The following is a 12,022-nucleotide window of genomic DNA, read 5'->3' on the forward strand; positions in this document are numbered from 1 at the left end:
AGGAGGGGAGAGAATAGCTCATGCCTGGGAGAGAGAAGTGCTTGAACATTGAGAGGCAAGGAAGAGGCGAAGGGGGCTCCCATGGTATGTGTGTCGGGGGAGGGGGGTTTCCATGTTTTCCCCCTTGAGCAGAACAGCAACGAATCTCCCCCCTTGGCTCCCCATGTTCTTGTGGGGGTTGTATTTCCCTGAGGGCTGCAGGATTTCCCCGGCTTCCCTGGCTGCGGGAAGCTCCCCATCCCAGCGGCACCCCACCCCTCTTACCTTTTATGTTCTCCCAGTTGCTGATGCGCTGCAGGTTGCAGCTTGTGTCCTTGCAGCTCAGCTCGGGATCAGGGCGGTAAGACTCCAGCTCGGAATGGGCATTCCTGCACAGCTTGGGCTGGAGAAGGCAGTGTTCTCCATCTTCCTTTGCTGCCTAGTCCTGGCTGCCCGTCCAGGCACGGGAGGATGCAGGGGGAGCCCATCATCAACGGTACTGAGAAGCGATGGGCAGCAACGAAGAAAACAACAAGCAGGAGAGAAAGAGGCTGCAGCTTCTGCTGCTCCCTCCAGCTGCATTCACTGGCTGATCGTCCCACTGGCTCATCCAAGAAGCCTTGCCCCAAGCATGGCCAGGCCACCCAGCAGAGCAGAGGGCACAGTAGCTAAATCGTCCTGCCCTAGCATCATGAGATTTTTCCGCCCCCTGACCCCCTCTCCCCCAATTGGCCGGAATCCCTGGGCATGGGTTTGTGCATTAATCTGCCACTGCTCAAAGCCAAAAACAGCTAGAACCTCTCCTCTAAAAAATTTGCTAATAAGCAGCATGACTGTTGGTAATATCCAAATCCCGTTAACACTGATGTGCATGGGACAGGATTGGTTTCCGGCAATATGTTGCCATTAACCAGAAGTTGCTGTTATCAGGATTGCTGTTAAGCAGAATCCACTGTAATTAAAAATGGGATAAAGTTAACTGAGAAAATTATGTATAAATATTAGAAAGTGGGTGAAGAGTCCTGTTTAGCTTTAGATTTGATTTAAAGTAGGATTTGAGGTTCAAGGCTGAGTCAGATTTAATGGATCTTGCAAACTTTTCTAATGAGTTTTTGCCAAAATGGCAGAACTCTCACAAGAACAGCTGATCACACAATACTTCCACCATTCTAGGTCAGGTGATTTCAGTGCATGTAACTCCTCTGACCTTTTCATAGAGTATAATTCATAGATTTTAAGGACAGTAGAAACCATTAGATTATCTAGTCTGATTTCCTGTTTATATCACAGGCCAGTTTACAATTCACTCAGTAGCTCCTGTATCCAGCCCAGTGACTTGTATTGGACTAAAGGATAACTCTTCTTTTACAGACTTTCTTTTCTCTGTGCTGCACCTTTATATTTCTAAGGAATCTGTCTGTATGTAGGGACAGATGCAATTTTGAAAGGCAGCGCTCATGAATACACACACACACACACTTTTTCTATATAGACTTTACTTTTCTTAGTTCTTATTTTGTTTTTTCTCTTAATCTAAACTAATAAAAAATTTCAGACTTAAAATATAAGGTTGTTCTTTCTGTATGAGAAGACATTACAACCAAAGCCCCACGATTTCAGTCTGATTTCTCACAAGATCAGAGCATGAAATTTCAGTAGCACTGAATCAGAAATGTATCATGATCAGTGGAACTGGAGTCAGAAGGCCCAGGTTCCCTGGAGTGACTGTTACTGAGGAGACACCATTGCAACAGGGAGCATGGAGCCATGTGGACAGAACAGTGCATGGGGTTTAATAAAGTTTCACTAGTTCAGCTTAACCTGCATTCAGCTTTACCCTTTGTGAATGAAACATGAATGCACTAATTCAGTCTCCAAACTCTAGCCTAGTTCACATGCAGATCCCAATATTATCCCTTCAGTCCATCTCTAATAAAAATCTAGGGTGAAATCTTTGAGTTGCTGAAGTCAACAGGAGTTTCTATTCTATTCTACACAGGTTCTTATGCTTTGCTCATCGCTCTAGTATCTGACTTTTGCCATGGACTTCAGTAGGCCATGATTTCAACCCTTGAGTCTCAGTTCTTGCCTTTCCTTAGTCAGAAGCAAAGGGTGAATAGCAGAACTTTTCTGTTTGTTGTTTAAGCATTCAGGTCAATCGGAGAGGCTAAATTCAATCCAACCTATAAGGCTGGTTGAGGTGCAGTGTTAGCCCAAATTGAGAAGACTCCCACTGACTAGAAAGGGAGCAAAATCAGTGTCTGAGTGAAATACAGTCCTCCAAGCTGTGCTGGTAACATTGTTCCTCCATTTCCTCTAGGGCTGTACTCTTACAAAGTAGGTCCTAGGAGCTAGACATGTATGGTTATATCGTGAGGGAGAATTTCACTGGGGCTTATGAGTGCTGAGCACCCTGCAGTGTTTTGCTCATAGTCAACATTGAGAACAATCTACTCTTGAATTTAGAGCCTAACATAGGGTACGTCTATACTACCCCGAATCGACACCCATACTCCACCTTGGCAGGAGGAGTAAGCGTAGTCGACCGGGGAACCGCGGCAGTCGATTTCCCGCTGTGAGGACAGCCAGGTAAGTCGAACAAAGATACTTCGACTTCAGCTACGCGAATAGCATAGCTAAAGTTGCGTATCTTAGTTCGAACCCGCCCTGCTAGTGTAGCCTAGGCCATAGATACTATACAGTACATATGTGCCTATGAGAAATCTAGGATATTTTAGTTTATTGGTTATGATTAAGCAATCTAGCTGGACTTTAAACATTCATTTTAAGAAGCAGTTTTAATAGTGATTTAAATAACAAAAGTGGGGTATTTGAAACATTTTTGACATCTCTGTATGTCACTTTGAAACTTTAAGTCTAGCTTTTCCCTCCCTTTTGCTAGGTTAGCAGACAATGCAGTGGCTGAAATCCTTTTTAACTCAAATGTAACATCTCTAGCAGTACATTCAACACAGAATGATGCTGGGTCTCTTCCCCTCCCCCTCCCTATATCTTGGGTGAGCATATACTTAGATCCCCCAAGCATAGTGATAATTTCTCCTTACCAGCAGAGCCAGTCATTATTTATTATATCACTCTCTCACTTCTTCAGTATCTCCTAGTGGGAACATTGCAGTGGCTGCTGGCTAGAAAATTAGCCAAGGGAACTTCTTCTGTGGGTCTCTTTCCTCATTATACTAGTAAAAAAAATTTAACTGTGACATTCTCGCTCTCTCTGTATATATATATATCAACACAGGTTGGAAGCACACTGTAGGGGCTAATAGAGAGTAATTTAACTGTGGCTCTCTCACACGTTTTACTCTCATTCTTTCTCCAGAGTAGCAGTAGAAGACCTGTATGTTCATGTATTGTTACTCCACATTATAAGCAGAGCTTACAAGTTTATGTGTAATCTCACTCTTTCTACTGGGTTGTTTTCCGTGTGGATGTGATATCATTTCTTCCACTGTCAAGGGGCTGCCATAGGATATTCAAGTAATTCTTAACTAGAAGTTTTCTCCAAAGTTTCTTAATATGAGAATCTGTCAGTGGAATCAAGACCTGCACACAATTTGAGGAGCAGACAACCTAATGTCATTATACACCCATGAATTTAGCTAATGAAAACTCATAATTAGGCAATAGATTCATTTACGGAGAGATCACTGAGAGGAATAGAACTCAAGTTATCAGCTACCCAGATGAGGGAACTGTAATACTTAAATTAAAGGAAAAGGTTTCATAACTAAACCCAGAAGGAACTACAACATAGCTAAAGCCAGAGATTAGTCTTGGTATAATTTCAGGAAAATAAGTAAAGGGCCAAGTCCTGTGAAGACAGCAAGTGCTCAGCCATTCACAGAAGCACCTTACAAGATCAGGCCTTTGAGACACTGGCAGACCAGGTGCCAGCTCATGTACGATAATGTTTGAGTATTTGCATTGTGAGCCTCTATAACTGTGTAAATCACCAGTTAGGAGAGAGACATTTACTAGTGTGAAATGCTGGTCTCCAACAGAAGGTGCTATGTCCTGCCCATCAAGGAAGGCCATTGACACCAGATGGACTACACTGAAACATTAAAGAGGACAACAGACTTCGTTGTGTGCTTTCCTCCCACCCCCTGTGAAGATAAGTCATGCAAGTGAATTCCTCCCACCAGCTGAATTTGCAGCTCAGAGCAGAAGAGGGGAAGGGAATAAAAAACCCAACGAAAAGGAACTGTATCTTTTGCTGCTTGGACTCTGGGGAGCAAGGATTACTAGGCATAAGCAAAAGTTCCCCAGTGCTTAGTTTGGGTTAGCCCTGAGAACGTATAGAGCTTGCTTATTATAGAAGCTACTATTACTTTCTGAAACTTAGGATTGGAACTCATTTGTGTGTATATATGTTTATTTACTTTAACCTTGTAAATAATGCTGTTGTTTCCTTTTCCTGTATAATAATTCTTTAGATATTTTATTATAGGGTTGGCTACAAGTGTTGTCTTTGATGTGCCCTCTAAAGTGCAATTGACCTGGGGTAAGTGACTGGTTCTTTGGGACTGGAAGTAGCCTGAATACTGCTGTGATTTGTGGTGTAAGGGACAATCTATCACAAAGGTAGGCTCACTTGGGTGGCAAGACAGATTGCCGTACCCAAGGGTATCTGTGACTCCATGTTAAGGCTGCTATAGTGCCTGAGGAGTTTACACTTGATAATTGGTTGGTGAAATCTAAGTATAGAATGAACAATCAATTTGAGATTTGTGCCATGGTTCTTAACAGTCTGCCCTGAGGTTGGTACTCCTGCTCTCGAGCCACTGCAGGACAGCTTGACACTCCTAATATAGCAAATTAAAAATATCTATACCAAGTGCACGCAATTGTGTTCAGTGGCATTTAGAGAGGCAGGAGCAGCCTATCATCCTTGGTACTCATGGAAAAATGTGAATGCTGATTCAATATCTGGTATAGTGGCACCTCGTCTTGTCATGTCACACCAAATTGTGTGGTGCTCCATCAAGTCATTTATGGACACAACATGAAGTGTCATGGGGATATAGGGCTGTAGTGAGGAAGCTAGGGTTGGAGCTGCAATGTTTGAAGCCAGAACCAAATTTCCCCAAAGTTTTTGGTGCTTACATCTGGGGGTTGGTTTGGACTCATCTTTACATACTATAAACACACATCCTGATATGAACTCAGTAATATGATGATAGTCTGTATTATGTTTAAGATTGTAAATAGTGAAGTCTGCTTAAATATTATGAAAGAAGTACAAGATTAAGAGATTAAAAAGAAATGAAAATTAGAAAGATTGAGCTCAATTCTCCTCTCACTTATACCTGTTTTACACCAGCAGCATAATTCCTGATTTATACCAGTGTAAGAAAGAGGAGAGCTAGGCCCTTCATTTTTAAAATTAGTTTTACAGCAAATTACTCTCCATCCAAAATATTGACATATCAGTAGGTAGCAGTCACTCTTGCCTGTATCTCCCAACGGGACTACATGTTCACAGGCAGAATTTCTTCTGGGGGTGCAAGAGGGCAAAACTCACTAAAGAACCCCCCCATCCATATCTTTCTATCCAGCCTGCCTCTTGATGTTCATCCTGTGTATTTAGCTGGCGTGCATGATATAGCAGTGCATAATTGGCTGGGTAACTTCATGTACCTAGCAACACAGATGTCAGATGCTGGCTGTTGCCCAAAGGGAAGGAGGAAGAAGGACAAAGACCTCGGTGTCCTCCATTTTGGAATGCCTGCTGTAAGTTTTACTCTGTTCTCTTTGAATTATAGTGGCAGTGCTCTGAGCAATTAAAGAAACTGGAGTGCTCTAGCAGCATCACGCTCTTGTTCCACCACCACTCTGATGACCACCAGTGTAATTCAAAGAGAAAGAGTAAAAACTCACCTCTAGGTATAGAAACAGAGGAATTTTCTAGAAGAGAATACTGTTGGAACTATAGCAGTTTCTATCCCTAATGCTTTCTATTAGCCAATGTACAAACGTAGACCATAGTAGCTTGACTCTTCAAGAAAAGAAAACTGCTGTTAACACTTCAAATATTGCCTTTATATTTTGCATAAGAAGATACTGATTAATTATGTCTGAAAATAGTATGAAGAAGAAAGAGAGAGAAAAATGTCTCTGGCTGCCTATGGAAGAGGAGGGAGAAAATAGACCAGACTGTAGGAGAATCTTTTATATTTGCACTGATAATTTGTGTAAAGCACACAGATATTATGGTGATGAGCATTGTACAACAATGCAAATAGCCAGCTGGACAAATAACATGCTTGATTCTACTGTATCTTTTGTCAAGATGATATTCCATCAAGCTTGTTTAACAGTGGTGCCATAAATAACATGGTAAAAATTCGTCATGGAGGTTGTGTGGAGGTGGCTGGGGGGTATGATATGGAAAGTGCAACTCAGAAACAGAACTTGCTTTTCAATGACAGCCTGGTGTTTCTATCCTCCCTACACATTTACCAGCTGGGCTGAGTGAGGAAAAGGAATTTAAGAGACTTATCCAAGGTCACACTAAGGAACATGCAAGTCAAGCCACTTACTCAAGGGCAGTCATTGATTCAGTGGCTCAACTCAGCCCCTTCTAGCTTCCAGTCCTTTGCTCCAACCTCTAACCCCCCAACCCCCTAGCTTCTTTTACAGCTGCAGCAAAGCGTAAAGTTCACAGAAATGCCAACTAAGTTGGTTGTATCACACACATCTAGCGCATGAGATGAGAATAGCACTTTAAACTCTTGTTCTCTGCAGATGTTTTGCTGGTCAGATTTCATTTTTAAAATGTCATTCTCTATCCATGAATTGGTTCTTGATGTACATTTCAGAGTTTGGATTTAGGTAAAAATCTTTACATGAACTCAGCTTGGGAAACTGGTTCCCGAACCTGAAGGGGAGATTTCAGAGGATGGGATGGCACAGGATATGACACAACTCTAAAATAAACTAGGTCTCAGTTGGAAGAGGTCATTTCATTACAAGAATATTATAACTGTTGAAAAATTCTAAACAGATATTGGGCTTGATTCACCTCAGTAGGCACCGGGGGGCAATCTGAGGATGCTAACTGAGGAAGCAGCCTTAACCTCTCCCAGAGCTCTGCTTGACATATCCCTACATCTATCCCCCAACCCACACACCTCATACTAGAAGCTTCCAGGAAGATGCACTCAGTCATCAATATGCCTCCTGGCTGTCATGCGGCTGCCAGCTGCCAGGCCCACACACTTTCCGGCCTGCACCAACAGAGCGGTGGGTGAGGGGTGGTTTGCACTGTAATGCCCTACTTGGGATCAACTTTCAGCCACCAGGGGCTCACAGCTTCAGTTCCCAGAACCTTAACTGGGCAGATAACTCATTCCAAGGGGCATGCTCTAGGGGCACACAATATTTCAGGAATACAGGCACACAGGACTCTTGAAATGATACTCGATGTATATTGTGAACTTATATAGATAAGAGTTCCATTTTATCAAATGGATATATAGATAAGAGTTCCATTTTATCAAACAACCAACATGTCAATTGAAGGATGAACTTGGACTTTTCTGCTCGAGTCCCTGCCCCCAATATGTACAAATGCATATGCACAACAGGCCTTAAAACAGGCTACATTTTAAGATATGAACCTGAAAAAAAAAGAGTCTGGAGAAATGCAGATCCTGGTGTAAACTGCATCTCAGACCCATCTTGAGTATATTCCTATTGCATTGAATACATTAAATATAGTCAATTATAACTTTCTACCAGAAGAGGCAATGTCCCCTTTGTGTATGCACATGGAGATGACCTTCTACAGTTGTAGGCAAAGGGAGTGCATTTCACATCACTGTCCTTACCTCCCTTGAACCCCACCAGTGCCCTTTGTGCAGGCTGTACGCAGAAAGGGCTGTGTTGAGGTTAGACGAAGGAGCGATGGAGCACAGATCTGGCTTCATGGCACTATCCCCTTCTGAGCAGACATATCACAGTAGATAGCTGAGCAGATGCTTAAAGAAGTATTAGTTACTGTGAAGTCCCCTGAGTGGCTGCTAAAAAGTAGCCAGAGTAGCATTGAGTCAATGACGCCATCAGTAATGCAGGAACTGTGCTGCCAGGTTGTGGATGTATGTGTGAAGAGAGAAACAATGGAACCAAATTCCACACAGGATCAGCCTCCTGTGAGAAGTGACTCCTGTCTCCATGAACTGGGAGGGGAAACACCTTCCCTGGATGTGTTTACCCTCAGTAAACTCCTTGGCCTGCCCCAGTGTCCGTCCCCTACCCCCAAGGGAAGGCTGGTTAGGAAACTCCAGAAAGTCACACTTGTGGAGTTGTCCTGCCTCTCTGGCCCCTCCCACAACTGAGTTTTATAGCTTAGGCCTGAAACCCTATATTTTGCCTCTACGCAGAATTTTAGGAATTTTAAACAACAAAAACACTGTTTCTGAACTGAGCTGGATCTGCAATTGATCTGTTAAGTTGTACATCAGATACCTGCAAAGTAATGAGAAAATTACATTCACATTTCTGTATTGGCTCTGTTTGTTATCCAGATGGCGACGTGCTGACTACCTGGGACTCCTCCCAGCATCTCTCCATCATACTTCAAGTCACACGGTAGAATGTTATAGTTTAGATAAAACTATTTTCCATCCATGGTACATGTATTCACAGATGATGAGGTCACAGTGTCTTCCTTTAGTCTCTGGACATCCTATCAGCTGGCTTTGCCTATCATCATGCCTAGAGCTAAACTTGTAACAAGAAAAGATCTCATTCCCCTTCCATCTGCTCCCTGTATTCATGATCTAATATCTTTGGGCCAAATCCTTCAGTCCTTACTCATGCCAAAATTCCCATTGATTTCAGGGAAATTGGCTACAAAGAATTTAGCCCTTAGCAAAGGGGATGATGTCACATCCTCCTTATTCCCATGCTTCAAGTCCTGCTTATGTCACAGGGCCTCTTTTAAACTCTTGGCTCTGCCATTGAATTGGACAAATATCACTGCCACACTTAGCAGGGAAATATTGTCCGTATTTCTACTATTATATTAGCAATTATAGTATGAGTTGAGTCAATTAGGCTCTACTGTGTATATTGTCTTCTTGCAACCACCTGGATAAAGAGCAAAGTTAGGATGAAGCTAACTTTACCAATGTAAAGATAGTAACTGAGCTTTATCCAAGTGAAATGCACAGCAGCAAAATCCACCCCACAAACCTGGAACCAGGATCCCTGCCCCGTACTACATTTTGCCCATGGCCTGAATGCCAGCGTAAGGGCTGCAATAGTAGCCATAAGTTCTCCACTGACTTGTGTGGGGTGCTAGATACACACAATTACAGATCTGGTGGTCAGCTTCAGCTGGCTACTAGACCCTACCATTACATCCCACACCACTTTATACTAGGCCCATGCTACGTGCATAGACATGCCCCCTTTCCACCATGTAGCCCCTCCACCAGTGGTCCTCACCAGTAGCATAGCTAGGAATGGAAATTTGGGTTGATCCCAATTTATGGCGGCTGGGCCCCATGGTGACCAGAGAGCTTGGCTGGGCCCCTTTTTGGTTCTGGTGCCCAGAGGCCCATTTCCTATCCCAGCTATTCAGACCCCATCACCTCTTGTGTAATGCACTGTTCCCCACACCAGAGAAGCAGCAGCACCTGTTCCTCTCCATTCCATAGCTGCAGCTGCCTGGTTCTGACCCCTGCTGCCCCTGACTGCATGCCCCCCACCATCTGAAGGGGCTGTGAGGAGCCCATACAGGCCCCTTCTGGGCAGCTGTGTTCCTGCTAGTAATGTGCCCCAGCCCTCCCTCTTGGGTGTGGGGAGGCAGTGACTGACTGATCTGGAACATCTGGAAGGAGGGGGAAGACATTCCTGTGTGCAGAGGTTCTCTGTCTCCTTGCCCAACTCCTGGAGCAATCTACTGCTACTGCTGCTGTTACAGGAGAGGGAGGGGGGATCATACAGACTCACATTTGGGTGGGCCTGGTTGCTAATTGGGTGGGCCATGGTCACATAGGACCATGTATGGCTATGCCCTTGATCCCTACAGCACAACCCCGCTTCTGCCCTCCACCCTCGGGCTTAGGTGGGGTGGAAGGTTTTTCATGACGTCTCCGTTCCGAGGTTATTTTCATCACAATCACCTGTTTAATGCACATATTGGGGGGAAAAACACTCAGTTGTTGTTCTAATCCATGTGTGCAAAGGCATTTTCAATGTCTCTCTGACTATCACAGTCTCTTACTCTCTTTAGGGAGCCATAGTCATGGGAATGTTTCCATTGATGATAATGGGAGTTGGCCTAGGGCCTCAGGCTGAGAGAGTCATTCCAGGTTAAAAGTAGTCACAAACAAAAACCTTTGTTAAAAGAGAGTTAAGGATAAAAGTGTGCTTCAGGGGAGCCCAGCTACCTCCTCAGATGAATAGTACGCTTTCTTTACAAAAAGTATAAACCATTAGAAACGCCACACATTAGAAATAAACAGTCTGGACATTAACTTGTTGTATTGCAAACCTCTGAGCAACTTCAAACAACACTGTCTAGACTAGTGTTTAGTCACAAAGGTGCCTTGCAAAGACCTTAGCTAGACAGACATAGTGCTGTACTTTGAATATAACAATAACAGTATTGCCAACCCCAAATATTCCATGTCATGAGTCAGGCCCCAAGAAATCATGAGTTTAGCTTAAAAATCATGAGATTTTAACACAATAATTTTTGTTTTTTTTTTCTTTACCCTCTGGTTTCTGAGCCTTTGGGAGCATTCAAGTCACACTTTCAAGCTTTTCCCCTTAGCCAGGAGGGTTAGAAGCTTAATGGTCATAGAATTCCAGGAGGTGGGGATCTAAGAAAATCACAAAGTATCATGAGACTCACAATAATATCTATAGAATTACCAAAATTATATAAATCTACTCCCTGGAGATGAATACAGCCAACATCCTGCCACACCTTACGCTAGCTGTGTGCTGCTAGAATCACATTAGTACAGTACCTGCATCTCGTGCACTGCTCCAGTTGCCCTCCCAGTAGACTTTCTGCATCAGAGGGTACATTTACACTGCAATTAAAAAACCCATGGCACCGTCTCCGAGCCTGAGTCAGCTGACTCACACTCATGGGGCTCGGGCTGCAGGTCAAAAAATTGCAGTGTAGACATTTGGGCTCAGCTGGAGCCCGGGCTTTGAGACCCTTCCCACTTGCAGGGTCCCAGAGTCCGGTTCCATCCCGAGCCTGAACATCTACATTGCAATTTTATAGCCTCACAGCCTAAGCATCACAAGCCTGAGTCAGCTGACCCAGGCCAGCCATAGTCATGTCATGAGTCTTTTATTGCAGTATAGTATGTCTACACTGCACTATAAGGCTACGGTTCAAACTCAGGCTTAAACCTAACCGTCCTTCTATCTACACACAAATCACACTAACCCAGACCTTGGAGCCAATGTTCCAAGACTCCATGGGGGAGGAGGGTCCAAGCCTGAGTCAAGCGGGAACCCAGGGTTCAAGCCCTTTTGCTTTGCAGTGTAGATTCAGCCCCACTGTACTCATGCTCTGGGAGTATGTCAAAAGTATCTGGGCTGGCTTTCTTTGTCCTCTGGATAGTCAAGTTTGGTCGACAATCAAGTTCTCCCACATTGCACCACAAATGAAGCATGGCCAAATTTTTGAAGGGTTTGGGATATGGGTGGCTGGATTTGGGCCCACATACTGCAGTGTAGACACTGGATCTCCAGGTTGAACCCAGGGTTCAACGATTCAAAACCTGGATTTACAGATGAGTAGATCAGTGGTTCCCAAACTTGTTCCACCGCTTGTGCAGGGAAAGCCCCTAGCAGGCCCGGCCGGTTTGTGTACCTGCCGCGTCCGCAGGTTCGGCTGATTGCGGCTCCCAGTGGCCGCGGTTCACTGTTCCAGGCCAATGGGAGCTGCTGGAAGCGGCGTGGGCCGAGGGACGTACTGGCCACCGCTTCCAGCATCTCCCATTGGCCTGGAGCAGCGAACCACAGCCACTGGGAGCCGCGATCGGCC

This window comes from Trachemys scripta, chromosome 8 (assembly GCF_013100865.1).
Source record: "Trachemys scripta elegans isolate TJP31775 chromosome 8, CAS_Tse_1.0, whole genome shotgun sequence".
Classification (NCBI taxonomy): domain Eukaryota; kingdom Metazoa; phylum Chordata; order Testudines; family Emydidae; genus Trachemys; species Trachemys scripta.